Source organism: Gossypium hirsutum, chromosome A06, assembly GCF_007990345.1.
Source record: "Gossypium hirsutum isolate 1008001.06 chromosome A06, Gossypium_hirsutum_v2.1, whole genome shotgun sequence".
NCBI lineage: Eukaryota > Viridiplantae > Streptophyta > Magnoliopsida > Malvales > Malvaceae > Gossypium > Gossypium hirsutum.
Window position 1 is genome coordinate 97,580,213 of NC_053429.1, and position 22,770 is coordinate 97,602,982.

The following is a 22,770-nucleotide window of genomic DNA, read 5'->3' on the forward strand; positions in this document are numbered from 1 at the left end:
GTATAGTTCAGCAAGATTGGATTGTCGAACCCAAAGGAACTACGAGTACTAGTATTTACTTGCTTTTTATTATCTAGCCTAAAAATTAAAAGGTTCGGTTATCTAAACTAATTACTAACTAAGAATGCACAAAAAGAAAACTTGGTAAAATACTTTTGGGAAAATTAGATTGATTGAGACAATACCTAAGAAAAAATCCACCTAGACTTCACTTGTTATTTGACTCTGAATCAGACGATTTATTCATTTGACTCGATCCATAGAAATCCATAAGTTATATTATTATCTCTCTCAAGACTAATAACGTCTAACCCTAGGTTGAATAATTGAAATCTCTTTCTAATTAACATCCTAGAATTGCATTAACTCGATCTATAGATTCCCTTATTAGGTTTCACCCTATCTGGAAAAATCTTGTCACCCTATCTCTAGGCGCGCAATCAACTCCGCTTAATTATGAAAAATTTACTCTTAGACAGGGTCTATTCCTCCTCTGAATAAGAGCTTGACTTGAATCAATATCCTGGAATATCAAAACAAGAATTAAGAACACATAATTAAGAACAAGTCAAATATTTATCATACAATTCAGATAATAATAACAAGATCCGTCTTAGGTTTCATTCCCCTTAGGTATTTAGGGGGTTTAGTTCATACTTATGAAAGAAAACATCTCAAAAGAATAAAGTTAACAAAACATAAGAAAACACAAAATTCCTGAAGGAACTTGAAGGGAGATCTTCAGTCTTGATGATGAATTCGGCTTCTGAGATGGATCAATTGGTTTTCCTTGAGTGATTCCTTGCTTTCTACTCTGCGTCCCCCTTCTAAGTGCCTCCTTAGGTGTTTAAATAGGCTTTGGAATGCCTAAGAGCCCTCAAAATTGGCCTTTTTCGAATTGGACTGAACTTGAGCTTGGCAGGGACACGCCCGTGTACGATTACTTAAGGTCGTGGTCAAGGCTGTTAAATGGGCACGGGCGTGTGATCCACCCATGTAAATCGTGCTTCAATCCTGCCAAAAGGACACGGCCGTGTGACACGCCCGTGTGAGAAAGTCTAGGCCATGTTGATTTCTTACATAGGTCTATTTTCTCCGTTTTCGGCCCCTTTCTCACTCTTTTTACTCTCCTATGCTCAGCTAAGTATAAAACATGTAATTAAAGGATTAGAAGCATCGAATTCACCAATTCTAAGGAGAAACCATCCATAAATACGCTAAGCATGGGATAAAAATATGTATAAATTATGGTTTATCACTAGGACATGGCATTGTCATCGATATGTGATCCAATGTAAGACCATATCTGGGATATGGCATTGCCATTGATATGTGATTTCGTGAAAGACCATGTCTGGGACATGGCATCGATATGAGACATCGTGTAAGACCATAGTCGGGTATCAGATTCAATCTGTGATTCCATGGAAGACCATATCTGGGATATGGCATTGGCATCTTACTATGTGTAACACCCCAAACCTGGCCCAGACGTTATTGCCAGATCTGACGTGTCACATGGACTTACGACTTAGTATGCATTCGTTGGTTTAAGTGATTGGGGTGGTCTTTGTAAAAATAGTGGTTGAATGAAAAGCTGATTTATCAATCTTTAGGCTATTCATTTGTTGTGCTTGTTGAGTCTTGGAAAACGTTCATTAACTTTGAAAACCCTCGCAGCCTAACACCAGCAGTTTCGACATAGTATAAATATAATCTGAAGATAGAACCATAGCGGAAAAATAAATTTAAATAGCGGCTTTATTACAACTTAAAACCCAAAATTAAATCAGAATATAAAAATAATAAAAATAAACTAACTTAGAAAAACCAACTTTGCAGATGATGTGGCCACTCCGAATCCCTCACATCTCTAAGCCCACTATGGTTGGGGATTTCCTGCAGAGATAAAAATAAAGGGTGAGTTCGGTAAACTCAGTGTGTAACATAACCCAACCACAGCCCAAAATATATCAAACCTCAGAGTCAAACTTATCTGGGCCTTGTCCCAGTACAAAAATCAGAATGAAACCCATAGGCCCATAGCAGATACAGAACAAATATATCATGAATGCAAAAATCGCAACCCAAAGCCATCCATAAAACCCCCGCACCAGCCTCACACCATGTAGGGAGACTACTCGACCCACTCAACCGCTACACACCACAAAAATTGCAGCGAGGCTGCCAGATATTGTGATGAAGTCACCAGATACAGATATTGTGGCTAGGCCACCAGAATAGATATATATATGTGGCGAAGCCACCAAATTGCAGCGAGGCTGCCAGATATTGTGACGAAGTCACCAGAACAGATATATGTGGCGAGGCCACCAGATTGCAGCGAGGCTGCCAGAACACTTCCTCCATCAATATAAACCCATGTCCCATGCAACAGAAATAATATGTCATGGCATACGTATACAGAAACAGAACATCATGGTTTTCAGAAAAAAATAACCCTAGGTGTAAAATCGTAATTTTGCATGCATAAGGGTATTTCGGTAATTATTACCTATTGCTAAGGTTTCATGCTTATTCTAACGTTTACCAAGTAATCAGAAGTACTTACCTCGTCTTTTTACCAAAGTGGGCCCGTTGGCTCATTGTCCCGTTTTCGGCCCATTAAGCCCAAAAATACCGTTGTGCACAAAAATGCACACTCTGCACTCTAATCATCCAATTGCACCATATTCATTAACAACTGTCTCACGAGCGCTCGCACGCTCGTGAGTTTACAAAATACCAACGTTTCGGTATTTCAGCTTTTACCGATTCAGTCTAAGGGAGGGTGTCGTTTACACACCTGGTTGATGACGATTGGTGACGATATCTCCCACGCGATAATCCTATAATCGATCACTAGCACATTAGACTTACGAATTAACGATAACTAACATAAATCCACGTCAACTAACCCAATCATCACACAAGTTAGTCATTTACACACGGGGGCAAAATAGTCATTTAACACCCTATGGGGAAAAATGGTAATTTTACCCCACAAGGGTATCTCGGTAATTCTACCCTATAGGGGTATTTTGGTATTTCTACCATACAAGGGTATTTTGGTAATTCTATCCTACAGGGGTATTTCGGTAATTCTACAACTTATCCACTTAGGCCTACGGACCCATTGGGACCACATGGCCCATTTCAGCCCATCGCGGCCCAAAATAGCCGTCCTACTGCTAGAGTAATGAGGAATACACACCTGTTAGGAGACTGCAGTTAACCCGCGCTCCAAACACTCTTAGCTGACGCCCAACCCAAACGAACACGTCACTAAGTGAAAAGGATTAGCCAAGAAGGGTATGCCTACTCTCCTCATGGTTTGCTCTATTTAAAGCCAGCTCTCCGTCTACTCTTATGTTAGCTTCTCGATGTGGGATCCCTCCATCACCAGAGTTTAAAACCAACACCAACTCTTGTCGTCCCAACATAGCAAAATAATCAACCTTTGCGTGCCAAGGGATTCGAACCAATGTCCTCTCACATGCCAACTCACGCCACCACCACTAGGCCATCAACTCATTTGTGTCATAAATCCAACACATTAAACTTTAAAGCGCACCTACTTGCTTCTAGATTTATTGAAAAGAAAAACCAATATATATTGCAAGAGCCAAGACTTGAACCTTGGACCCTTTGCTTCCTCTATGGCGTCACTTCCTTGTCCCCTAAGTGGCGCCACATTGCCACTACACCACACTCCTTTTTGTGTCATCTTTTACCCCTTTACTCTTAAAAGCCCAAACGCCAATTGCATCACCTGTTCATAAAATTAAAATTCTGAAGACTACCACGGATTTAACTTAAGTTTGGGCCTTCCAAAGGCCTACTAACCTACTAAAATATATATTTTAACCAATCAGAACACACACAAATTTTAAAAATCATAGAAACACAGAAAACCCAAAAATTGGGGCGTTACACTATGTGTATGAGATTTCTCGAGTATCCTTTAATATTCCAAGTGGTTCAACGGGTAATCTAAAGATTTTGTCAAAGAAATGACAAGGTATAATCATTTTGGAAGGGTACAGGTATGTAGACAAAGCTCATAAACATTGAGATTATGAATCGAAGCGACTTTGGTAAAAAGTGCATGAATGAATCATGATCATGAGTTTTATTGTACACTAAGTAAATGACATAATTTCAAATGTATCTATGATACTTGATGAAATTGTGATAAATTATATTATGTTATGTGTATAATAATGCATGATTAATGTTTGTTAATTATTTACATGCAAACTTACTAAGCTTTATACTTACTCTATTTTCTTTTCCATTTTCTTATAGCATTGCCAAGCTAGCTCAAGGATCGAAGGACGTCGGAGCTCGATTCACACTATCAAGCTAATCTTTTGGGTATAGTGAATTCAAGTATTTTTTAGTATGGCGTGTATAGGGGAGTTGGTCTTTTGTTATATGTCATATTGGTTTAGCCAAATGTGTTGACTTATGATGGTATTTGACTCATTTTGTGTATGACTTATAATGATTATTGGGTTGTGAGCCTATTTATTCAAGCACGCATGTGCCCATGAAATTGTGATGTGGTTGGTGGTTGTGTGTATGCGATGAGATGTGTTGTGGCTATGAATGCTTGATGATTTAATTGGGATTTATTTAGTATAATGATAACCATGACTTAAATGAGAACTGATAAGTTGGGTTTGACAAAGTATGGTGTCTTGTGCATGTATAAGCTAACATGATAATGCCATAATCATGACTTGTTGATGATGTTTAAGTGTTTAATTATGCCATGTTAAGTGCCCTTGAAGTCATGTATGTGTTTGTACAAATAAGGGTGGCAATTGGCTTGGAAAATAGCCTCAATGATGTGCACACCGGTAGACACACAGGCATGTGTCTAGACCCCATGTGACACACGGTCTGCCCCATGGGCATGTGATCCGACCATGTGTCCCCTGCACCCTAATTTGGTAAAACAAAATGCTCAGCAGTAAACACATGAGCAGAGACATGGTTGTGTGTCTCAGCCGTGTGAAGGACACGGCCTCAGGACATGGGTGTGTGCCCTAGCCATGTGAAGTCTGCACCTGATTTTTGAAATTTAATTTGCCACAGAGCCTAAATACACGGGCGTGTGACTTGGCCGTGTGACCCTACTTTGTTGATGACATCATAAACAGAGAGTTACACAGGCTGAGGACACAGGCGTGTCCCAAGCCACACAGGGGCGTGTAACCACACGGCCTACACACATGGGCGTGTGACTCTCCAAAACAAGAAATTTTTCTAAGTGTGGTAGAAGTTTCGAAAGTTCTCAGTTTAGTCCCGAACCACTCCCAATGCATGTTTGGGCCTCGTGGGCCCATATAAGGGATGATACGCATGTTACTGAATGGTTTTAATTTGTGTGAAATTTTATGGCCCAATTTTGTATGTTTGCTTACATTCAAGTCCGGTAATGCCTCGTATCTTGTCCCGACGTCAGACACGAGTAAGGGGTGTTACATTTAGTGGTATCAAAGCTTTAGTTTAGTCAATTCTCAGCCTAACGTAGTATGTGTACGAGCCTAGCTATACATGCCATGGAATGAATTATTATAATTTGACAACTCCTGACCTTTTAAATTGTGTTTTCATATAGTAATGGATCCGATCGAGCTATGGCAGATGATGTAGAAAGTAATGCCCCAGCTTCTACTCAAGGGGTAGCGCCAGTTGAAAGTGGACTCGTAACTGTGAGTTAGGGAGGAGGAGAAGAAGCTAGGGAAGCCTTTCTCTATATGATGAATGCATTGTATACAGATTTTGTTCGAACAAACCCGAACGCTCAACCCCCTCCACCCCACCTATTCCTCAACCTATTCCCATACCACCCCGAGGTATGGATTTCATGAGGCTGAATAGACCTCCTGTTGATAAGATTCAGAAATAAGGAGCTGAAGAGTTCTGAGCTAGTATAAATGATGATCATGAGAGGGCAGAATTCTGGCTCGAGAATACCATCAGGGTATTTGATGAGTTATCATGCACACCTGAGGAATGGATGAAATGTGTTGTATTACTTCTGAGAGACTCAGCTTATCAGTGGTGGAACACCCTTGTGTTGGTTGTACCAAGGGAGAGAGCTAATTGGGAAATTTTCCAGGAAGAGTTTCGTAATAAGTATATTAGCCAGAGGTTTATTGATCAGAAAAGAAAGGAATTTCTTGAGTTAAAACAGGGCCGAATGACGATAATGGAATATGAGTGTGAGTTTGTGAGACTTAGCAAGTATGCTCGAGAATGTGTATTGACTGAGGCCATCATGTGTAAAAGATTTGAAGATGGGTTAAACGGAGACATTTGGTTGTTGGTTGGTGTCCTTGAACTGAAAAAATTTGTTGTGCTCATAGAGAGAGCTTGTAAGGCCAAAGAATTGGCTAAAGAGAAAAGAAAAGCTGAGTTAAAGTTTTGAAACTTGAAGAAGAGACAGATGGGTAAGTCATTTCAGTCTTCATCTAAGAAACTAAGAGAGTTTAATACTTGATTGAGTGCTTCAGAAGGGTTTTCGAACCGAAACCATGGGAAACAATATTCGGGGTCATAAGACTTAGACCACTTCGATAGCGAGTGTGGGTAATGCTCTACCTATTCAACTTGAATGTCTGCATTGTGGCAGACGTCACCTCAATGAATGCTAAGTGTATGATCAAACTTGTTTCAAGTGTGGTTCCCAAGATCACTTCATTAGAGATTGCCCCAAGATGGTAGAAAAAGAGAAATTTTAGAGTTGAAGATTGGGCAATGCTACTTCTAGAGGGAGACCACAGATAAATACGAGAAATGGAGTGAGTAGCAAGAATGCACCTAGAGATCTAGTTGTAAGATCTGAAGGTAGAGCACCTGCAAGGACTTATGCCATTCGCGCTCGCGAAGAGGCTTTATCTCCTAATGTGATTACAGGTACATTTTCTCTCTATGATACTCGTGTTGTTGCTTTGATTGATCTGGGGTCAACCCATTCTTATATTTGCATGAAATTGATATCTAGCATGAATATGCCTATTGAATCTACAGAATTTGTGATAAAAGTTTCAAACCCATTAGGCAAATACGTGTTAGTTGACAAAGAATGTAAGAATTGTCCCGGCTAATCTCATGCTATTTCCATTTGATGAATTTGATATATGTAACGCCCCAATTTTAAATTTTTGTGTGTTCTGGTTGGTTAATATATATATTTTAGTAGGTTAGTAGGCCTTTGGAAGGCCCAAACTTAAGTTAAATCCATGGTAGTCTTCAGAAATTTAATTTTATGAACAGGTGATGCAATTGGCGTTTGGGATTTTAAGAGTAAATGGGTAAAAGATGACACAAAAAGGAGTGTGGCGTAGTGGCAAGGTGGCGCCACTTAGGGGACAAGGAAGTGACGCCATAGAGGAAGCAAGAGGTCCAAGGTTCAAGTCTTGGCTCTTGCAATATATTTTGGTTGTTCTTTTCAATAAATCTGGAAGCAAGTAGGTGCGCTTTAAAGTTTAATGTGTTGGATTTATGACACAAATGAGTTGATGGCCTAGTGGTGGTAGAGTGAGTTGGCATGTGAGAGGACTTTGGTTCGAATCCCTTGGCACGCAAAGGTTGATTATTTTGCTATGTTGGGACGGCAAGAGTTGGTGTTGGTTTTAAACTCTGGTAATGGAGGGATCCCACATCGGGAAGCTAACATAAGAGTAGATGGAGAGCTGGCTTTAAATAGAGCAAACCATGAGGAGAGTAGGCATACCCTTCTTGGCTGATCCCTTTCGCTTTGTGACGTGTTCGTTTGGGTTGGGCGTCAGCTAAGAGTGTTTGGAGCGCGGATTAACTGCAGCCTCGTAACAAGTGTGTATTTCTCATTACTCTAGTAGTAGGACGGCTATTTCGGGCCGCGATGGGCTGAAATGGGCCATGTGGTCCCAATGGGTGCGTAGGCCCAAGTGGATAAGTTATAGAATTACCGAAATACCCCTGTAAGGTAGAATTACCGAAATACCCCTATAAAGTAGAATTATTGAAATACCCCTGTAGGGTAGAATTACCGAAATACCCTTGTAGGATAGAATTACCGAAATACCCTTGTAGGGTAGAAATACCGAAATACCCCTGTAGGGTAGAATTACCGAGATACCCTTGTGGGGTAAAATTACCATTTTTCCCCTAGGGTGTTAAATGACTATTTTGCCCGTAGTGCGTAAATGACTAACTTGTGTGATGATTGGGTTAGTTGACGTGGATTTATGTTAGTTATCGTTAATCGTAAGTCTAATGTGTTAGTGATCAATTGTAGGATTATCGCATGGGAGATATCATCATCAATTGTCATCAACCAGGTGTGTAAACGACACCCTCCCTTAGACTGAATCGGTAAAAGTTGAAATACCGAAACGTTGGTATTTTGTGAACTCGAGAGCGTGTGAGTGCTCGTGAGACAGTTGTTAATGAATATGGTGTAACACCCCGTACCCGAGACCGTTGCCGGAGTCGAACACGAGGTGTTAACGGACTTCAAGCAACTTACATTAAAATTTCCCAGACAAGCTGCCAATCTGCGTACCAGTTACTTAAAAATTCATAACTTGAGTTCCGAAACTAAAAATACAATTCTGTAAATTTTCCCCGAAACTAGACTCATATATCCATCTACAGAGTTTTTTCTAGAATTTTTGGTCAGGCCAATTAGTACAGTTTATTAGTTAAAGTCACCCCTGTTTCAGGGTTCGACTACTCTGACCTTCATGCACTACGACTTAGATATCTTCCTGTACAGAGCTTCAATACTTATACCGTTTGTTTCTAACAAAACTAGACTCAAAAGGGAATCTATACATATAAGGCATGACCTCTAATTGTCTCTGATTAATTTATGGTGAATTTCTAAATTTGGAATAGGGGATCCAGAAAACGCTCTGGCCCTGTTTCATAATAACTTAAACATCTCATAAAATACGGCTCATATGGCCGTCTCGTTTCTTTCATATGAAAATAGACTCATCACGCTTCGATTACATAATTTATTTATTATTTAATTTCATTTCTACTATTTTTAGTGAATTTTAAAATTCACCCTACTGCTGCCGTCAGCATCTGATCTCAAGGTAAGTTTTACCTATTTCATAGTTTTCCATGATCAATTAGAAATTTTGACATACATAGGACCATATATGATCATATTTAGCCATTCCAATGGCTGACCATTTACCCAACATTTCCATACCACTCCATAACCACATCATAAAACCATGTATATATACATAAACACAAAATGATTTTAATGCCATACTCAAATTATACGAGCCATTTTCGCATGGCTATACACACATACATTACCAAAAGGTACTTGATTAACAACAAAGGGTAGTCCTATACATGCCATTATCAGATTTCAACTAAAAGAGTACCAAAAGGGCTTCGATAGTGTGAACGACTTCGACTTGGACAATCCCGAGTCCGATAGCTGACGAGCAAAATCTATAAAACAGAGAATCAAAGCAACGGAATAAGCATTTAATGCTTAGTAAGTTTGAGTAATGAAATTAGTTTTGACTAAAGTATAACATTCATATGGCTAAATGAAAAACTTCATATATGCACATTCTCATAATCATACTTACTTCACGCTTCAATCAACATATTCATACACAAGGTATCAAACCTAACTAAAGGCCGAAAGTTCGTTAATCAATTGAACGAATACTATTTAAAACGAATCGACTTTTCCGATGCATATACGAAACATACCTTATCATTTGGATTTTATGAGCATATTAATTGAAATTATTACAGCAAGATTGCTCACTTCCAAACCCAAGTATCTTCGGGATTTAGCCGGATATAACAACTCGCACAAATGCCCTTGGGTCTTAGCCCGGATATAGCAACTCGCACAAATGCCTTCGGGTCTTAGCCCGGATATAATCACTAGCATAAATGCCTTCGGGACATAGCCCAGATATAATCACTAGCACAAATGCCTTCGGGTCTTAGCCCGGATATAATCACTAGCATAAATGCCTTCGGGACATAGCCCGGATATAGCAACTCGCACAAATGCCTTCGGATCTTAGTCCTGTTATCATCCGAATAATCATGCACATATGTCCACAAATCATAACACATCTTTATCTCGTTTTCATTACTAGAACTCAGACACAAGGCACTTATCTACCATTACCATTTTCGGCTCAATAACCACATACAAAGAGCATGGTTTTGATTTGGTATATAACATGATCTAATAGAATTATAATCTAAGTTCCATTACTCGAAAACTTACCTCGAATGTTGTCGAACGATTTCAACGGCTATTCAATTACTTTTTCCTTCCCTTTATCGGATTTAGTCCCCCTTTGCTCTTAGCTTAAGTTAAACAAATTTTAAACTAGTCATTAATCAACTATTCAAGTATTACTTTTAGAATATAATACATATAGATTCGACTTTCACACATATAGATTATAGTAAGCTTTATAAAAATCAATAAATAATTCATTAGCAAATTTTCATTAATGTTTACAATATAATTACAATTTCCCTATAAGCTGACTTCCTGAGCAACAGTCACTAAAGTTTTTATAACTGGAGCTACGAAACTCCAAATCAATTTTCGTAAATTTTTCCTCACAGAAGACTCATTTATCTATTATCCATAAAATTTTCAAAATTTTTAGTTTAGCCCAAAAATACCATATTTTTATTAAAGTTCACCTTGTTTCACTGTTTGACTAAACTGACTACTCTTCGCTACGAATCAAATTTCTCATTGTACAGAATTCAAAATATGCTCTCTTTTCTTTCATTTGAAACTAGACTCATTAAGGAGTCTAAACATATAAATTTTATCTTAGGTCCATTTTTGTACAATTTATACTGATTTTATACAAATAGAATAGGGAATTTAGTAGTCATTTTGACTCAGCCCCACAATACTTCAAATATCTCAAGATCGGTAACTCTTTTGTTTTTACAGTTTCTTTTGTAAGAAACTAGACTCTTCAAGCTTTAATGACATGATTTATATAGCTTCTAACTCAACTCCTACAAATTATGGCGATTTTCCAAAATCACCTTACTGCTGCTGTCCCCAAGCAGATTATTACCAAATCAAATACTAACATTTGCATTTCACCTTAATAGCTAGCTTAGCAAACCTTAATTTAACATATAATTCACACATATCACATTCCAAGCATTCACTCTATTCTATCACTTAAGGTACAAACATTACTCAATAACTTCCTAATTCAAATTCGGCAACTACACCAAGACCATCTTAACTCGTTTCTCATCTTGCTAACAAAAACATAGTAAAGCAAATCTTCATACACAATGGTTATCAATTCATCCATTCACTAGGGACATAACCTAATGTTCAATAACAACCCCTCCTTTATTAAGTACACATTCGGCCTTGGTACATAATAAGGTAGTCGATTCCTTTCCCTTTAGCACCCATTGCTCACATATGATTATTTGTATAATTCAAACACTCATCTATCTTTGCTCATCTAAATTTAACATGGAACAACAAAATTCACCATTGTCAAATACCATAGCCGAAAGCCCTAGTCCATAACACAAATCAAAATTTCTACATGGGTTACCAAAGTAGCTTGATATCTTACTCAAGATTAACCAAAATTTCATGAACTAATATAAACTTCTTACCTTGCTATTGGCCTAGGATGACCGAATGCCTCCCTCCCAACTTCCTCTTTACAATCAGCCAAGAAGAACCAAGGATACAAGCTTTGTTTTCATTACTTTTCTTTTTTTTTATTCTTTCTTTTATTTATTTCCTTTCTTTTGCATAAAATAATGGCCATTTAATTAAGATTTAGTACATATTATATATATGTGACGATCATGGCCGGCCACCACTTATAAAAAAAGGGTATTTGACATGCAAGTACAATTATTTGCAACATGCATAAATGGGCCACTTTACATTAGCCTAGCACATTTCTAAATTTTCTCACATAAGTCCTATTTAATAAAATTCACTTACAATTAATAAAATTCAAACATGAAATTTTCACACATGCATATATACATATAATAAACATCAAATATGACGGTCAATTATTGTTATGACTCGGTTTAGTGGTCCCGAAACCACTTTCTGACTAGGGTCAATTTAGGGCTGTCACATATGGTGCATTTGGATGATTAGAGTGCAGAGTGTGCATTTTCATGCACAACGGTATTTTTGGGCTTAATGGGCCGAAAACCGGCCAATGGGCCTACTTTGGTAAAAAGACTAGGTAAGTACTTCTGATTACTTGGTAAACGTTATAATGAGCATGAAACCTTAGCAATAGGTAACAATTACTGAAATACCCTTATGCATGCAAAATTACGATTTTACCCCTAGGGTTATTTTTTCTGAAAAGCATGATGTTCTATTTCTGTATACGTATGCCATGACATATTATTTCTGTTGCATGAGACATGGGTTTATATTGATAGAGGAAGCAATCTGGCAGCCTCGCTGCAATCTGGTGGCTTCGCCACATATATATATCTGTTCTGGTGACCTAGCCACAATATCTGTATCTGGTGACTTCGTCACAATATCTGGCAACCTCGCTGCAATTTCTGTGGTGTGTAGCGGTTGGGTGGGTCGAGTACTCTCCCTACATGGTGTGAGGCTGGTGCGGGGGTGTTATGGATGGCTCTGGGTTGGGATTTCTGCATTCATGATATATTTGTTCTGTATCTGTTATGGGCCTATGGGTTTCATTCTGATTTTTGTACTGGGCCAAGGCCCAGATAAGTTTGACTCTGAGGTTTGATCTTTTTTGGGCTATGGTTGGGTTATGTTACACACTAAGTTTACCGAACTCACCCTTTATTTTCATCTTTGCAGGAAATCCCCAACCATAGTGGGCTTGGAGCTGTGAGGGATTCGTAGTGGCCACATCATCTGCAAAGTTGGTTTTTCTAAGTTAGTTTATTTTTATTATTTTATATTCTGATTTAATTTTGGGTTTTAAGTTGTAATAAGGCCGCTATTTAAATTTCTTCTCCCACTATGGTTTTATTTTCTGATTATATTTATACTATGTCGAAACTGCTAGTGTTAGGTTGCGCGGGTTTTTAAAATTAATGAACGTTTTCCAAGACTCAACAAGCACAACAAATGGATAGCCTAAAGATTGATAAACCAGCTTTTCATTCAACCGCTATTTTTACAAAGACCACCACAATCACTTAATCCAACGAATGCATACTAAGTCATAAGTCCATGTGACACGTCAGATCTGGCGTCTAGGCCGGGTTTGGGGTATTACATTTAGTGGTATCAGAGCCAAGTTGCAACAACTCGGCTGTGGAATGGGTCTAAAAACGGGAGTTTGTAAAGAAACACTGAATAAAGGTTTTCAAAAATTATTTTCGAGAATGTTTCCAATATTTTCTCTTTACAAATAGATAATTTTAAAGATTAAATTCGGTTTTCTAAAATTAGGTTTTTTTAGAAGGTGGCACACTGAATCTCCGGCCCAAGTCTGTAAGTTTTTTGAGCATTTTTTATTGTTTCTGAAATATCTGTTATATGCTTGTACAAAACCTTATCATGGTACTTTAGTTAGGGTAACACTGGAACTATAGAAATTCTGATAAGTAGACTGAGACTGTAGCTAGGCTACCGCAAAAGGAAACAAACTCAAACTCTGAATTACTGTTATTCATAAGACATCTGTAATAAACACTGAAATATTAAACTGATTCATAAAATTTTAACTAGATAATACGAAATGAGTACACGAACAGCTCGTGGAAGAGACCGTGGCCGTGGCCAAGGCAATGCTCAGGCAGAATCTTTGTCTTCAGGACATGTGCCGGTAGCAGATGCACCGGTACCACAGGCAACGGAGGTAGAGTCTCATGATCGAGGTGCCGGGGATGATGCTCTGTCCCAGGCAATGCTCCAAGTTTTGGAAAGGGTTGCTGGGGCAAGTACGGGAAATGAAATTCGGGGGTCTATTTCTGAGCGGCTCTGAGCCAATGGAGCAGAGATATTTAGGGGCATATCTGGTGTAGCTCTGAATGTGGGTGAGTATTGGTTAGAAGCCATAGAGCGGATTATGGATGATCTGGACTACTTTGTGGAGTAGAAGCTGAAGGGAGCCATATCGTTACTCAAGGATGATGCTTATCAGTGGTGGCTCATGGTGAGAGATGGAACTCCTGCTGACAGTATGACTTAGAAGCTGTTTAAGACAGCCTTCAAAGGAAAGTATGTTGGGGCTAGTTACGTGGACGCTCGCCGAAAAGAATTTCTGAACCTGGTCCAAGGGAGTAAGTCAGTGGCTGAGTATGAGTCTGAGTTTTTGAGACTGAGCAAGTATGCTTCTGGGATTGTCACTATAGAGTATGAGCGTAGCGTACGCTTCGAGGATGGTCTAAGATATGAACTTAGGGTGCTGATTGCTCCGCAGAGGGAACATAACTTCGTTGCTTTAATGGAGAAAGCTAAAATGGCTGAGGAAGTGAAGCATACAGAAAGACAGAATCGTGAGAAAGATCGAAACCATTTTAGGAGAGATTTAGGACTTTCAGGTGGGATGAACAGGAATGTTAAGAGAGAAAGGGTAATGGAGCCAGTTCGAGCAGTGCCGATGAATGCTGTTAGATCGCAGGGTTGTAGGAATTGTGGGAAGATGCATATGGGAGAGTGTCAGAAACGTTCTGGTGCTTGTTTCTGATGTGGATCTATGGAGCATAGGGTTAAGGATTGTCCCCAGGAACCAGATCAGGTTGAAGTTTTAGAGCAGAGGGTCGCTCAACCAGTGAGGGGTGGACCACAGTTTCCGAGAGGACGTGGGCAAGGCAGTGGTGGTAATGGAAATGGTCGAGGAAGAGGAGCGCCTGGTAGGGGTGCTGGATTTGCTAAGGCTCGTCAGCCGGCGTTGGTGTATGCAGCTCATCTCTGAGAGGAGGGTGATGCACCTGACGTCATAACTGGTACGTTTCTGATTTCCAGTATGCCATACACTTCGTTGATAGATGTTGGATCTACCTATTCATATGTTGCATGTGCTATATCTGGGTCGCTGGGTGTGCGCTTTGAAGAGACCGTGAGTGGGGTATCTGTACTAAGTCCTTTGGGTCATAGATTTCTAACATGTCATGACCATGGCAATTTCACATGCAACCAATATCATAGATTTTACCTTCATCTTTACCAAATTAATGTTATAGATATCAACATGTCATCAAACCTTATTTTCATCACTAAGCATTCATGATCACATCCACATACCATTCATACCAAGCGATTAAACACTCTTTATAAATAAATAGGTTTACCAACCCCATAATCAAAATAAGCCAATACATTTGGCTAAAGTAATATCACATACTCAAATATTTAAACTCCTATACATGCTATAGACTCAAAGTACTTGAAATCACTTACACCAATAGCGATAGCTTGACAGTGTGATAATATCTCCGACGAACTCCAACCAAAGCTAACCTGGCAACACTAGAGAACATGGGAAAGGAGAAGGGTAAGCTTTACGCTTAGTAAGTTCATATGAAAACAATAAGCAACTCATTAACATGTTTTATCAATGTTCCCAACATATTCTCAAGTTCATGATAAGTTATCTTCTTGTACAATAGTCAATAAAATATTTATATTTGGAGCTATGAAACTCCAAATTAAGTTCTGTTAATTTTCCTTGAAACTAGACTCATGTACCTTTCTAGCATAAAATTTATAGAATTTTTGGTTTAGCCAAATAGTATTTTTTATTCCTCAAAGTTACCCTGATTCACTATCTGACAGTTCTGCCCCTTTTGCGCTAAAGTTCAATTATCTCATAGCACAGGACTTGAATAATGTTCTTGTCTATTTCTATTGAACATAGACACATTAAGGATTATAAAAATATAAATTATTACTCATAACTATTTTTGTACAATTTATAATGATTTTCTCAAATCAGAACAGGGGATTTTGAAGTCATTCTATGTAATATCCTGAATTAGGGCTTAATCGAAATAGTGGTTTCGTGATCACAAATTCGAGATAGAAATAATTATTTTATAATTATTTTGATGATTATGATATGATTGCATGATTGTGTGAAAATTTCGTGATGAAATTCTATGCCTAAAGTGCTTAAATTGAAAGTAGGGACTAAATCGAATAAGTTGAAAACTTGCATTCTAGAAGTTTTTAGTATGAAATTGTTTTGGAATATTAATGAGGAGGTCTTAAATAGCAATTTGACCAATTTTAAGTTCATGGACAAAATTAGGACATGGAAGGAATTTTTGGAAATTTTAGTAGTAAGGGTATTTTGGTCATTTAGTTATTAAAATGAATTAAAAACAAAACTAAAAGCCAATTTTTGTCCATCTTCTTCATTAGGCCGAAATTTCAAGGGTTCTCCATAGCTAGGGTTTGTTTCAAGCTTCCAAGCTCCATAGTAAGTGATTCCAAGCCCCGTTTTTAATGTTCTTTACGTTTTTGGAATCCGGGTAGCTCGATTAAGCTTATGTTAGCAATAATTCAACCTAGGGTTTATATTTGGAAAAATACCCATAGGTGAAATTTGTGTATTTTGATGTTTTATGATAGAATATGAGGTTTCAAATTATGTTAGACAACTTGTGCTACTTGGTTTTGAGTGAAAACGAGTAAAATGGCTTAATCAGCAAAAATACCTAATAGTCACAAGTATATGTTAGATAGAGAATTTGATGTTGCCATAGAAGGGAAAAGTGATCAGCATGTTATAAAACATAAGAATAAGGAATAAAGTTTAATTCCCGAGCCTAGGGGCAAAAGTGTAATTATGCAAAAGTTTAGGGGTAAAAGTGTAATTTTTCCAAAGTTCGTATTAAATGTTGTTTTGATGAATGTATGTATTAAATAAGATTAATTTGGCATTATAGATCAAGAGAAACGAGATTCAAGTCGCGATCGAGGAAAAGAAAAGATTGTGGACTAAATTGCAAAATCTTTATATTTTGGTACCAAGGTAAGTTCATGTGTAAATAATGTAGCATAAATGTTATTTTTAAGTTATTAATGTTAATTATATGATATGCTGATTTTTAACCGTGAAATATTATGCTTTGTGGTTAATATTGAGTAATATGCAAATTATGTTTACTACTATATAAATATGAATTGCTACCGAGTATCGGTTCCGATATTCCATGGAAGACGGCAAATGTGAGATCGAGGGAAAAAGCCCGTTTGAATCTTAGGAATAGATTAGGATACAAGTGACATGTCACTAGGATGGTTGAGCATCCGAACTCGTTGAGTTGAGTCCGAGTTCACTTATGGATGCGAATGTCCGAACTCGTTGAGTTGAGTCCGAGTTCGTGAAATGTAACTAGGCATCCGAACTCATTGAGTTGAGTCCGAGTTCACTTATGGATGCGAACGCCCGAGCTCGTTGAGTTGAGTCTGAGTTCACTTAGGGGCGGGTTACATGATTTCTTGATTACATATGAGGCACTTATGTGCAAATTATCCGTGTATCCGAGTTGTATTCCGATGTGTTCAACGGGTGAAATTTCTAATGAAATGGAAGAACACTTAAGATGCAAGTGACGTTTTGGTAAGTGTTGTGAAATGGACACTTTGGACAGGTATGTTCTTAACCCTCGGGTCGAAAATAGATACAACAACGATAAAGTGGTAAGATGATGAATGATGTTTAGAAATGTGATGTATGTTTTGGTGATACCATGCTAAAGTTGTTTGGTATATTTGTATTGTTATGTTACTTGTTATTTACATATGAACTTACTAAGCATTTATGCTTACTCCTCCCTTTTCATTCACTGTAGTTTCGAACAAGACGGCTTAGGAGTCGGGACAGGTCGAAAGTTCGATCACAGTATCCAAAGGACTTTTTTCTTGGTAAATGGCTTGTACAACTACTTAAGTATGGCTTGTATAGCAATATACCTATTTTGTGTAAATAATTTTATGATATGGCCATATTTGGTTGAGAAAATGTTTGATATTGATAAGTCATGGTGATGGCTAATTTAGATCATGTTTGATATTATGGAAGTTTAATAGGTTATCTAGTTCATAAAAATTCATGGAAAGATGAAACTTGCCTTAAAACAGAATATTGCTGCAGCAATGACATGAATTTGAAAAATCACTAAAAATAGTATAAATGGAACTAAATAATGAGTAAGTTATGAAATTGAATCCTAATGAGTCTATTTTCATGTGGATTGAACAAAACAGGCATATAAATTATATTTTATGAGATATTTAAACTTTTGTGAAACAGGGCCAGAGTGATTTCTGGATCCCCTGTTCTGACTTTAAAAATTCATAATAAATTTTAAAAACATAATTAGAAGTTTATATTTATATGTACAGATTCCTTATCAAGTCTAGTTTTATGAAAAACAAACCTTGTAGTCATTGAAATTCTGTATAGAGAGATATCTGATTCATAATACACATATGTCAGAGCAGTCAAACCCTGAAACAGGGGAGAATTTAACTAATAAACTGTACTAATTGGCCCAACCAAAAAATCTAGGAAAACATTAGTAAATAGATATATGAGTCTAGATTTAGGGAAATTTTACAGATCTTGATTTTGAGTTTCATAACTCGAGATATGATTTTTCTTGTAACTGTGACGCGAGTAGCTAGAAAGTTGTGAATGTAGAAACAAATGATTTGAAGTTCTTAAATTGATAAATTATGTTTGGTAACCCCTCAAGCTCGACTCCGGTGATGGTCTTGGGCGTGGGGGCGTTACATTCTAACTCTATCTCACACAACTTCAAATATCTCATTATAGGAAATTATTTTTCACACACAGTTTCTTTTATAAGAAACTAGACTCAATAAGCTTTAAATATATATTTTATTCAGTTTCTAATTCACTTTATACTATTTTTGGTATATTTTCAAATTTACACATTGCAGCAGCCCAAAACTATCCAGGCTAATTTACTCTTCCACAATTATTGTTCACCAAATTAATACATCATCATTTCATCTATCATAGTAAGAACACATAGCTATGCATCATAAGCATGGACCCATAATCTCAAGGTCATTACAAAATCATTCTCATAAACATGAATTACTTATTTGCAACCTTTCCAAAGGTGTATCATAGACCGAATCATTTCTCATGAGTTTTGCATACAGACCTGTACTACTTCATAACATAGTCATTCCTTATCATAGCTTTGTTAAAATCTTTGAACTTCCCGTTGAACCACTTGGAATACAAAAGGGTATTCAGGGAAATTCAGACACATAGTAAGATGCCAATGGCATATCCCAGATATGGACTTACATGGGTTCACAGACATCGATGCCAATGCCATGTCCCAGACATGGTCTTACATGGAATCTCATAATGAAACTTTATCGAATGTCATCGAGACATCATGAATCCATTTCATAAAGAAAAATACATGTACATATACATTTCATGCAATATTTTAACATTATACATATAATAATCACAACACATTGCATTATTTTCATACAACTTACCTCGACACCAAATTGGTAAAAGAGGCCTAAACATCAATTTCTCGTTTTTCCTCATTCTAAGCTCGAATCTTGTTTTTCATCATCTATAACATCACATTTAACTTATTAAAACAATATGCTAATCAAATTAGTCCAATGACACATTTTGGCAAAATTTCTGATTTTGCCCCTATACTTTGCCCAAATTACCAAATTGCCTATAGGCTTGAAAAATGATTTTTATCACATTTTCTTACTCATTAAGCCTAGACAAACCATTTTCATAACTATAGAAACTCAACAATTCAATCAATTATTTCACACATTTACACTTATTTCACAAACTTTACGAAATAGCCTATTTAGGTGCTTTCATGCAAATTTCTTTCATGAAAGTTGTTTATAACACTACCAAGGCTCATATTCTTCCATAAAAACTCAGCAAACAACACATATGCTTTCATAGCAAAACCCTACACTCTTAATCATTTTGTAAAATAGTTCCCTCATTTGAAAGCTCATGCTTTAAGGGTTCCAAAAATGTAAAAATCATCAAGAAGGACATTAAAAATCATTTACTAGAATGGGAGTTTCTTTGCTGAAATTTTCCAACTTCTAAACCCTTTCTTTGCTGCCATTTTCGATGGAGAGAAGATGAAGAAAAGATGAGATCTTTCTTTTCTTTGTTTTATTCTATTTTTACTCAATTTAGTCACCTAAAAGCCACATATTTTGGCTTTTTGACCAATTTGTCTCCCTTGGCCTGCCGTCACACTTTCAATGGCCAAATTTTACTTTAAAGACCCCCAATTTAAGATACAATGCAATTTAACACCTTTAGGCATCAAAAAACAACTTTTACCTTTTACGTGATTTAGTCCATTTTCGAAATTGGACTAGAAATCACTAAAATTAATATACCAAAATTTTTATGCACCTTTATAAACATGCTATATCACATAAAATAACATCATAATAATTTTATTCAGCCATGGAATAGTGGTTCTAAAACCACTGTTCTGGCTAGGCCCAAAATTGGGCTGTTACACTTAGACTGACCGTTAGTTTGCGGATGAAAAGCAGTACTAAAATTTAACTTTGTACCCAAAGCTTCTTGCAACTTTGTCCATAACCATGATGTGAATCTCGGATCTCTGTCTGAAATAATCGACAAAGGTACTCCATGCAATCTCATTATTTCAGAAATATAGTACTCGGCTAACTTATCAAGTGAATAGTCAGTGCGTACTAGGATAAAATGAGCCAATTTCGTAAGCCTATCAACCACAACCCGAATGACATCTTTCTTTCTCAGTGTCAAACGCAATCCTGTCACAAAATCTATAGTAATCCGGTCCCACATCCACTCGGGAACCATCATAGGTTGAAGTAAACCAGAAGGTACTTGGTGTTCAGCCTTTACTTGCTGACAAATCAATCATCTCGAAACAAACTTGGAAATATCTCTTTTCATACCTGGCCACCAATACAATTTCTTCAAGTCATTGTACATTTTCGTACTACCGAGGTGAATAGAAAAACAACCACTATGTGCCTCACACAAAATCTTTTGAATGAACGCGGTGTTTTTAGGAACACAAATCTTATCTCGGAACATCAAGCAATTATCAGAGCCAATTTGAAAATCTGATTCAATATCTGACTCACACTGAACTCTTTTGTCTTGCAAACCACTGTCACTTTTCTAAGCGTCATAAATCTCTTGAAGAAATATCGGTCTAGCTCTCAACTCAGCTAGAATAGAAGCATCATCTGATAAAGTCAACTGAGTGTTCAAAGCTCTCAAAGCAAATAACAACTTTCTACTCAAAGCATTAGTGACCACATTCTCCTTTCCCGGATGGTAGTCAATCACTAACTCATAATCCTTTATCAACTCTAGCCATCTTTGTTGCTATAGGTTCAAATCCTTTTGAGTCATTAAGCACTTTTGACTTTTATGGTTAGTGAATACCTGACATTTCTTGCCATACAAATGGTGTCTCCAGATCTTCAGTGCAAATACAATGGCAGCTAACGCTAAGTCATGTGTCAGAGAGTTTTCCTCATGCGGTTTCAATTACCTCGAGGCATAAGCTATCACTTTGCCTTCTTGCATAAGTACACAACCCAATCCATTCAAGGGTGCATCACTATAAACCACAAATTCTTTTCCCGATTCAGGTTGTACTAAAACTGGAGCCTCAGTCAACAACGACTTTAGTTTCACAAAACTCTATTGGCAATTTTCTATCCATTCGAACTTGACATCTTTCTGGAACAACCTTGTCATCGAAGTAGCAATCATGGAAAATCCTTTAAAAAACCGTCTGTAAAAACAGACTAAGCCTAGAAAGCTTCTAACCTCAGTTACATTCCTCGGCGGTTTCTATTCAATAATAGCTAAAATTTTACTCGGGTCAACTATAATACCATCACCTGAAACAATGTGGCCCAAAAATCCAACTTCTCTAAGCAAAAATTCACTTTTGCTAAACTTAGCAAACAACTGCTTGTCTCTTAAAATTTGCAAAACTGTTCTCAACTACTCGGCATGCTCGATCTCATCACGAGAATAAATCAAAATATCATCAATGAAAACAACAAAAAAATTATCCAAATACAGTCGGAAGATACAGTCCATCAAATCCATAAATATAGTAGGAGCATTCGTTAAACCAAAAGGCATAACCAAAAATTCATAGTGACCATACCTCGTCTGAAATGCAGTTTTTAGCACATCAGACTCATTAACTCTCAACTGGTAATAACTGGACCTCAAGTCTATCTTTGAAAACACTGTGGCTCCATTCAATTGATCAAAAAAGTCATCGATCCTTGGCAAGGGATACTTATTCATTATGGTTACCTTATTGAGCTGCTGATAGTTTATACACAATCTCATTGAACCATCTTTCTTTTTCACAAATAGTACCGATGTACCCCATGGAGAATAACTAGGTCTCGCGAAACCTTTATCTATTAACTCTTGTAACTGAACTTTCAAATCTTTTAATTCCGTCAGAGCTATCCTATACGGGCCAATCGAAATAGGTACAGTACCAGGAATCAAATCAATACCAAATTCAACTTCTCCAATATGAGGTTCGTCAAAGCAACCCTTCTAGAAACACATCCGGATACTCACATACCACTGGCACTGGTTCAATTTTCAACTAAGATTCTTTTGTGTTCAACATAAAGGCAAGATAACCTTCACACCCTTTTCTCATACATTTTTGAGCAGACATAAAAGAAATCACTGTAGGCAA